General features: G+C 40.8%; 1 protein-coding gene across 8 annotated transcripts in view; it reads right to left on the bottom strand.

Annotated features, from left to right (window-relative positions):
* nrxn2a (neurexin 2a) overlaps positions 1–9251 on the bottom strand; it is a 207942-nt gene that overhangs the window by 177943 nt on the left and 20748 nt on the right. The gene's annotated exons all lie outside the window — the stretch shown is intronic.

Below are 9251 nucleotides of genomic sequence, written 5' to 3'. Positions count from 1 at the left end.
CACACACACACACACACACACACACACACACACACACACACACACACACACACACACACACACACACACCTGCTCCACTTCAGCAGCTAGAAGGCCCAGGTTGATCTTAGGTAACAGCTTCTTTGCCAGGATCAGAAAGCTCCACTAAAACCCAATGAAAGCTGACATTGATACGCCATAGAGCCCCCCTCCCCCTCTGCACACACACACACACACACACACACACACACACGCACACACACGCGAGACAAACACCTTTATAGATGAAGCAGCCCCAGGCGAAGAAAAGACTGACTTTGCAATGCGGCATTAAGACAGGATTTCCAGCGCACACTGTAACAAATTAGTATGAATCCTCTCTCCCTGTGAGCGGCGCTCGAAGACAGCGCGAATTGAAATAAACGACTGTACCAGCATTTGCCACCCCCCACCCCCCTGCAGCGTGCTGGTCATCTGAGTGTGACTGGCGCGCAGGAGATCAGTGTGATGGATGGACGGCCAGACAGCTGCTAAGAATCTTTGGAGTCGCACCCCCGCCTGCCACTCACRGGTCAACTGCATCCACCTAAATCTGCCATCGGACCTGTTGGGACATGATAAGGAAGGGAAAAAAAAATCTCCTGCAAGACCAGTCTTTTCTGTCGTCTTTTAGTCCCCCCTTCCAGTTTTACCATCTTTTATTAATGTCCATCCAGGCTGCCCGTGCTTATTCTCCCTCTCATTGTGAACTCCTGCCCCCCCCACCCCCACCCTCGCGTGAGAGCGGCGTGGATATTGCCTTGAGAAGATGAATTCTAGTGCCGGGCGAGAGGAAGGCTCGCGTGAAGGAGGAAGATTCATGGAGCGATTAGCGGCTCAGATAGTGTAAGACCTCTGCAGCCCTGTCAGGAGCCTGTGACAACAAATCTGATGCCAGCTCCATCAAAAAACGACCAAAATTGTGCTCTTCTGGTTTGTTTTTCTTCCTTCTTCTTATTCACAGATCCTGGCTGCAGAGGTGATGTAGATAATGCATAATCAGACGCTGACAGTCAGCCAAGGTGAAAGTTTAACCTTCCTTGGTCTCATCGTAGTTGMTTTTTTTTCATCGCCGCAGAAGAGAGAAAGGCTCGTGTTTTCTTTAACGGCGAATCATCCAGCTGACACTGCCGTTGGATTTATCTCCTGCTTGACGTTAAAACGTTTAAAAATAGGACACGTGTCAAACTAATAAAACACGTTGTTGTTGAATGTTTTAAAAAAGACAATAATGACCTCATCCTGGGAACGCCTAGCTCTTTACAGATAACTACACTTGGTACTTTGGAATTACTGGGTGTAATTTAGCTTTTGCGATTAGGAAAACACAAATAATCCCATCAGGATGTTACGGTATTGCAACCTGACTCACACAATCCCATTAGGATGTTACAGTATCACCACCTGACACACAAAATCCCATCAGAATATTACGCTATTGCCACCTGACTCACACAATCCCATCAGGATGTTACAGTGTCTCCACCTGACTCATGTAATCCCATATGGATGTTACAGTATCACCACCTGACTCACATAATCCCATCAGAATATTACGCTATTGCCACCTGACTCACACAATCCCATCAGGATGTTACAGTGTCTCCACCTGACTCATGTAATCCCATTAGGATGTTACAGTATCACCATCTGACACACACAATCCCATCAGGATGTTACAGTGTCTCCACCTGACTCGTAATCCCATTAGGATGTTACAGTATCACCACCTGACACACATAATACCATCAGGATGTTACAGTATGACAACCTGACGCAAGTAATCCCATATGGATGTTACAGTATCACCACCTGACTCACATAATCCCATCAGGATGTTACAGTGTCTCCACCTGACTCATGTAATCCCATTAGGATGTTACAGTATCACCACCTGACACACATAATCCCATCAGGATGTTACAGTGTCTCCTCCTGACTCATGTAATCCCATTAGGATGTTACAGTATCACCACCTGACACACATAATACCATCAGGATGTTACAGTATGACAACCTGACTCAAGTAATCCCATATGGATGTTACAGTATCACCACCTAAATCACGTAATCCCATCAGGATGTTACAGTATCACCACCTGACATGCATAATCCCATCAGGGTGTTACAGTATCGCCACCTGAATCACGTAATTCCATCAGGATGTTACAGTATCATCACCTGACATGCATAATCCCATCAGGATGTTACAGTATCACCACCTAACACACATAATCCCATCAGGATGTTACAGTATCACCACCTAACACACATAATNCCATCAGGATGTTACAGTATCACCACCTAACACACATAATCCCATCAGGATGTTACAGTATCACCATAAACACTGGTTGAGTTCTAGATGTATTCGTTTCTGGGGAAGACAGGAACTACAGTTGCATTTTTTCTGTCCGGGCCTCGTTGCCTTGCCATCTTTTTCTGCAAAAACATACATCCTGACAAACAGATATTGTGTTTTAAATGACTCAGGGTCTGGATTATGCTGCCGAGGCACCTTTTTGTTAACACTGCAGCTTCAGCCTCCCTTACTCAAACTGTCACACAAGAGCAACGATGGATAAGCTCAGATGCTTCCAAGTCTGCAGTGTAATGCAACACTTCCTAATATGCACAAAAAACATGGAGCTGGTTTGTTTAACTTCAGGCTGAAAGTCCTTGTTCTGTGGAAAGGTTATGAACAAATATCTTGCTATAGTTACATTCACACTGCAGGTTTTAATGCTCACTTCTGATATTTGATGCACATTATATTTTAAATCTGACCTCCATCAGACTCCAGTCTGAACTCGTTTTTACCTTTTCCAAGTAAAAGTTTGTAACTATTCACTTTATTCTTTTATTATTTTCATATAGTGATAAAGGTTGACTGCATCTTTAGAGAGGTGGGGAGTGGTAAGGGATTGGGGGTAGCTCAGCTTGGTTTAGAATAAAGAAACGAGGGCTTTGAGAAAATAGGATAAAGATATGCCCCTCACCCATTACTTGCTGAGGTGTTCAGATATTTCATTTTRCCTTTTGTTGCTAAAATAAAAGGTTGTCCTGAGACTTTTGACTCACCCCGTTTTATCTGTCCTTTAGGGAGTTTAATGTTTAATCAACAGTAAATAAAACATCTAACAGATGTCTRAGAAAACCTAGTTTTGCGGGTTTAGCCCCCTGTACCCCCTCAAGGACGTGGCCCCTAGACCTCAGGTGGTCCACACAACCCGAGTGGTTCTCTTTTTTTCCTTCTTTCAAGATTCAAGATGGCAGCYACCCACTTCAGTCGTAGTTCTGTTTGAAATAATGTTGGCCTTCAGAATAAATTATCTATATTTTTCAAACTGAGGTCCTTCACAGAGCTGTCTACCAACAGGTAAGATACTGATTGTCCACAATCTGTCCACTCCACTTTTGAAGATTTGAACTATCGCTGTACGTCCAACAGTTAATGAAAATCACCATCAGAGTGTTTCATCAGCGCCCTCAGAGCTCATTACTCTTCATGATATTTTGGGTGAATTAAAGCCGAATTCAGAGTTTTCAAAGTGCGATTATGAGCTCTTCCATTAAATCGTGTCAGTTTTTTTTGTTTTTTTTTGCTCCGACCGGCCAACAAAAAGCCTCTTAATCAAAACCCGGAGCTGATTGGACTCTGCGGCGTCAACCTCCGGGGCCCATCAGTTACAGAATTTGGCTGCTCTACAGGGGAGGAGGAAATACGTCTGTTCAGTTTAGCAGCATGAAGCATTTCTGAAAGAAACTGCACCAAAACTTCCTGAGCGAGGTCGAGACCTCATAACTGATAAAAACAATCAAACGCTAGATTTTTATATTTTTTTCCCCTCCGAGGTTTCTCTGTCTGAAAGAAACCTTAAATCAAGRGACTTCAATCTGACTGCGTCTCATTGATGAACAGAGTGATGGAAAGACACGGCGCCTGTAATTCTCTGCTCGTTCTAAGAGCAATATGTCTTTCAAATAAAAGGGAAAAAAATTGATCTGGTTGATTTTTCTCATGCACATTTTTAATGAACTGCAGCTGAGCTTTCTCAAAAGACATTTTTGTCACGGCGTCTCCGGGTGTGACAGACTCCGATGACAGCCTTTGCTGAATCCTAAGTAGCATTGTGCTTACAGAAAATTACAGACCACCTTTTTCTTTGCTTTTCCATGAACTGTACCACCCATGGGGAAAATCACAGGCAATTTTGCCGTCTATTATTTCACAAATATATAGAAAGGGCCAATCAAGGCTTTAAAAACCAGTATATGCAGATTTGTGTCAACGTTTCAGGGCCCATATTTGGACCTCAGCGTGGGTCAGCCAGACATTTTGGGAAACGTGGCATGTTAAAAAGTTTGTCAACTAAATGGAGCAGCTCTGAGGGAGTGCCTGATTTTAATTTTTAGCGGGGTAGACCTCCTGCCATGGCTGARGTGCGTCAAAGAAAGACGCTGTGAGGTAATGGAGTAAACATAATGCTCGATGTAGGTTTGGAAGCTGAGAGAAGTTTAGGATGGATTTCATTTTATAATTCAGGCGTTGCAAAGTAGCTGTTTACTGATTCTCTGCTGCATCTCGCAGGCGTCTGGTCAGGTGTGTGGGCTGTCAGTTGTTGCACCAAAACAGTCTGCGTGTGGGGGGAGAAGAATATTCATTTAAAATGCTTTAAAGGGTCTTCATTTAACTGCAATGCACATATTACACACCGCCTTATTGCACACTTTAGATAGAAACCGTTCACTCAGTGCTTGAGAATGAAAACAGAAAGTTCAGATCATAAAAAGAAATGAAACATGCAATAATAAATATAAAAATGTAAAACATCCTCTAAATAAGTGCATAAACTAAATGCATTTTTGGAAAGATAACATTAACAAAAAAAAATGTTTTTCCTAAATCATGTTGCTGAGATGAACAGCTGTTGACCCATGACTGCTTCTACTTAGTAATCCTTTCAAAATAAAATACCATGGCAGGAACAGATCCTGTGATGTTTCAAGTTTTTTTTTTTTGATCGTTGATTTGTTTGTTTTGAGAGGGATGATGAGTGGTAGGTGTTGGGATGAAAAAAAAGCACCTTCAGGAAACTTGCTGTGTCATAAAAAAAAGCAGTCACAGTGGCATCGATGTGTTGAAAACACATCTTTTACCTGGACTTAATGATTAAAAATRAAATCAACTAAACATTCAATCATTTTCCCCCTCAAGTCAGTTTCTGTGCAGATAAATGATTAATTTCTCGTAGGTTTTTGAACATTTAGGTTTGAGTTTTATGACGTTTACAAGTTTTAACAAACAGTAGAGGCATTGTTTAGAACATGTCAAACTCAAGGCCAGCGGGCCATGTCCGGCCCTCATTACTGTTTATCTGGCCTCAAAGATAATACTTTAAATCCAAAATAGTTTTATAGTTTTTCTTTTTGTCAAGTTTTTTTTCTCATGACAGCTGATCAACTTTGATTCCAAGAATTTTAGGTTCGAATTTTTCAGTGATTTTTTATTTTGTTTTTTAAAGAGTAATAAAGAATCAACTTTAATTTCCTTTTTCTGCATTCTCTTATTATTTTTCAAATACCTATTTTAGTGAGTATTTTTTTCTACTGATCTAAATGGTACATAAAACATAACTTGAAAAAGGTCATTTGTTTTTCTATAAGAATAATTTTGATAACATTTCTTCAACAAATAGACCAAAATCGACACATGGGTTGGACCAAGTCTTGAATTTTTGGCCTCTTGTGTAAGAGTGTGATACCGTTGAGGTTTTAAAAGTCACAAAAACCATCCAACACAAGAACATTAAGATGATTTGTTGGATAAAATCAGTTACAAAGTTAAGGAAACAGACACTATATGTATGACTGTAGGCTTTTTCATGTGACACTTCAGGCCAGGACTTAGACACCTTCTGACATTGGTGGGTTTTCTGAATGGGTGGTAGCCCACCCCTGATGCCCCTTTAAGCAGTGGGGTGAGGTAGCAACAGAGCCGAAACGTCATGTTCTCACAATACACGAGAGARGATCGTCTGATAAAAAACCCAAACCGAGGCCAAGAATCAGCTCTTYTGGAATTCCACCAGCAATGCTCACTTTGTCTGATTCATTATAACTAATAGAAACTGCAAGAAAAAAAGCGAAAACTAATAACTTTTAGAATGATGTGTAACAAAAACAGGATAACACTCTTATCTTCCTGAAAAAGGGGGCAGAGGGGTCTGTTCTCTGTGATTTCCGCCTGTGCTTCATGATGTTTTACATTCTTTGAAGCAACTGGCACAATGACCCAGATTGTAAGTTAACCACCGCTCTGCTGCTGGTGTCACAGTATACAGCCCCAGGCTGCATGACTTCGACTGTGTACAAGATTTCACTTCTTCTGTTTGGTTTCAGTCGTTTGAACAAAGTTCATTAGAAACCATCCACACAGAATTAAATAAGCCAAACTCCCTAAAGGTGTGGGGGGAGACAAAGATCTCCACGGTGACCTTTATTTTTTTTTTATTTTGTGTCTTCATCATCATCCAGGGACATAATCCCTGTTTGGCTCTGCAGCTGGCATGCAACTGAGTCACGCGTCAGCCCCGATTAGAGGCAACAGTGGTCCGCGGGCCCCGTTTCCTCTGCCGGAGCCAGGAGTGGAAAAGGCCAGGGCCACCACGTTCTGCTGTGGCTGTGACCTTGATGGGGTATGATGGAGAGGAAGCGACACGATTCGCAATGCCACACAATATCTGTAACCTTCCACTTCCCCACAGTGCACGCTGAAGCTATTGAGCTGTGACGCACGTGCACACACACACAAGCACAAGCACACACCATGTCAACTTTGCCCTCCTGTTATTTCAAGTGGTCTCCTTGGTCAAGTCATCCATCTCTCTTTGCATTTTGTCCAAGAAATCTTAAAATCCGCATGCTTTCCACTTTCTGTGGAAAAATAAATGGAGATAAAAACTAAAATAAACATAAAGAAAACAGGAAGTAATCAAATGCTCCACTCTACAGCTATAATTTGTAATTTTTTTGTGAAATCAGAACGTGCACTATTAGATTTGTTGTTGCTGTCACAGCAGTAAAGCCATTTTCCTTCTTGAAAGAAAAAAGTAAAAAATAAAACATGCAAAGCCTTCCAAAAGCCTTAAAGTTGATCAGAAGCAGCAGTAGAAGGCAGATGTCTTGTGAGTGAGATCATAGCAACACAAGTGTGGTGAGTGTGGCACCCAAGGCCCCAAAAATAGCTTCTGAATAATAAGGGGAAAAAAACCTCGGCTGTGTTGAAATACAGCTGAAAGGTAATGAAATGGAAATTGTGCTGTTCATCTGCGAGTGTGAAAGTAGGAAAGTTGGTACAAAAAGAAGCAGTGTCAACACAAGCTCCTTTTCTCGAAAACAACGCGTTTGTAGAAACTCCTTCGATCCACTTTGAAACGTCGCAGACCACGACTTCCGATTTAGAAAGTCAAGAGGCTCCGCTGAGGAGCTAAACATCATTTAGACAGGATGAGCCGAACACAGCTGGGATTTTTAAAAGTGCAGATGCTAAAAGGCTTCAGATGCAGCGACACAACACACAAGTAGTTGTTTCTATTTTATGGGGCACAAGTGGAAAATAAATTGTAAAAAACAAATATCATTAAAACATTATTATTTAGCTCACTTTGAGTGTAAAATCCTGGGTAACAAAATTTCCACTAACATTTTATTGTTATTTAGCTCACCGCTCCTATATTTTGCTATTTTTTAACTAAATATTTAAATGGCAAATCCTTAAATTTAAATGTAAAAGTTAAATGTTGACGTTTATTTAAGAATGGAACTCTGCTTTTGTCAGTGCTCGGTTGTTATGACATCATCATCCTGAGACAATAGTAGCTGCTAATGCTAGTAATGCTGCTAGCGCTGCTAACATTTCCCTATAAGACATCAAGCTTGCAGTTAGAGCCAGTGTCTGAGATGCACTTCAAAATGTCAGACCACAGGTACCGTATGTATTGTTTTTTTTAATGAATACATTCTGAGTTTAGATTTTAAATGCTAGCTTCAGCAGCGTCACCATGTCTTGTCTCAGGATGATGATGTCATAACAAAAGCCACCAACCAATGCCAAAAGCTGTGTTCAGTTCCGAAATCCTAAATATAAAATTTATTACTTAGTTGCAACTTTAAAAGTGTAATTTTTCATTTAGATTTACATGTTTAAATTAATGATTTAATTTTTTAACACTTAAGTAAACAGTAAGATAAAATCAAAATTTGAGTGAATTTTTTAGTAGGATTTTATGCTCAGAAAGTGAGCTAAAAATGAAAATGTTTGTGACATTTTTTAAACAATTTATGTTACACTTGGCACCACATACTACTTCTCACATTTTACACAAGAAAAGAAAAAAAAACATTTTTGCAAATTAGTTGAATTTGCAAGGCAGATAGATAGAGGTAGAGGTGCAGGAAGGGCGGCTGCACTCCTGAGAGAAGAGCAGCAGCACAACCTTGGGGCCCCTCCCCTCAGATTTTGGGTAAATTAATCTTATTATAGGGGGTGGGTAACAAGCTGTGACCAGGTTCACTTTTCTAAATAACAGCAATAGGAGAAAATAACACAGGTGAATAAAAAAAGGCAAAGGTAGCGACCTGATTCTGCATCATAGCAATCTACGCTGCTCACTAAACAATAGATGATGATTGGACAAATTGTCCCCCCTCCTGTTTATTCTAACTAATCCATTTAGGAGCAGGCCGTGTTTGGAAACGAGGAGTAGGGAAACGTGCCTGCTACAATCTGTAATTTGAACTACAGCACCTCCTCTGTGGTCAGCCATCAGACCTGTTCTCCTTTCACACAGGGAGACCATTCCTCCTAAATCACAACTTTGTAAATTAATTAAATAAATAACTAATGAGATAATTGGCGACTCACTATGGCTGAAATTAAAGCAGCCTTTGTTGCAAATTATTTCTCCCCATCATCACCACCTCCTCCTCCTCTCTCTCCTCTTCATCCCTGATCTTTAAACTGGCTGCTCCTCTGGCACACAACACGAAATCCCTCTCAATAATAAATAGGCAAGCCTCCAGCTTTTTTTTAACCAGACAGGGGCCCTGCCTCATGCATGACTCAAAGGACCACCWCAACTTTCTTTTTTTTAAATGCATAAAATATTCACATCAACAGGAGGCAGGAACCTGTGATGAAATCAAACAATAGCTTCTGCATTGTTTTTATT

Source organism: Austrofundulus limnaeus, unplaced genomic scaffold (assembly GCF_001266775.1).
Source record: "Austrofundulus limnaeus strain Quisiro unplaced genomic scaffold, Austrofundulus_limnaeus-1.0 Scaffold17, whole genome shotgun sequence".
In the NCBI taxonomy this organism is placed as follows: Eukaryota; Metazoa; Chordata; class Actinopteri; order Cyprinodontiformes; family Rivulidae; genus Austrofundulus; species Austrofundulus limnaeus.
The sequence above is the reverse complement of the archived record's forward strand: the minus strand, read 5'-3'. Positions and strand labels throughout refer to the sequence as shown.